Below are 856 nucleotides of genomic sequence, written 5' to 3'. Positions count from 1 at the left end.
AAATAACCATGAAAAATAAACAGAATGGGTGCAAATAAAAATAAGTTATAGTGGGATGGAATATTCATCAAATGTTCCAAGATTTGTAATGTTAAAAATAGTATGAGAAACACTTAGTGTTTCACGTTATGAGCTTCTAAAAAAGGACGCTTGGGGATTGATTAGTACTGATCAGCAATCCTGAGGGTTGCTTTGTATTTGTAGGTAAATTTGAAGACAAACAATGATTGAGTATTCTAGGCCATAAACACAGTATATCTCCCCATTTGCATAGTTTTTTTTTTTATGTATCTGTCATCATTATTTTGTCGCATATGGTATTTTATTTGTGTAGAGTTCTTATACATATTTCATTATAATTACCCCTATGGATTTCCTGTTTTGATGCTATTAGTGGTGATTTTTACACTTAAAATTTTAAACTAAGGTGCTATTTTTTTCTTCTTTCCAAACTTTATTTTTTTCTTACTTGTTTTCTTTTTTGCCTTATTGTGCTGTTAGAGGTATCAGTGCCACATACAGTGTTTCCTGTAGAGTTTTATATATGCCCTTTATCAATTCCAGGAAGATCTATTCTGTTTTTAATTTGCTGACCTCTTTTGCTTTAAATAAATGCTGAATTATATCAAATAATTTCTTGTCCATCCTTTGTGATTATGATTTATTTTTCTTTTTTAGAATTATAATATACTGAATTGTGCTGATTTATTTTTGAATGTTAAATATCCATTAAAGTTTATTTAGGGCAAATCTTATTTGCTAATGATTTCTTATTTTTTCATCAAAGTTTATGTATGTGTATATATAGGTATATGTGTATATATATGTATATATATGTGTGTATATATATATATGT

The sequence above is a fragment of the Pteropus vampyrus genome, unplaced genomic scaffold (assembly GCF_000151845.1).
Source record: "Pteropus vampyrus isolate Shadow unplaced genomic scaffold, Pvam_2.0 Scaffold595, whole genome shotgun sequence".
NCBI lineage: Eukaryota > Metazoa > Chordata > Mammalia > Chiroptera > Pteropodidae > Pteropus > Pteropus vampyrus.
The sequence above is the reverse complement of the archived record's forward strand: the minus strand, read 5'-3'. Positions refer to the sequence as shown.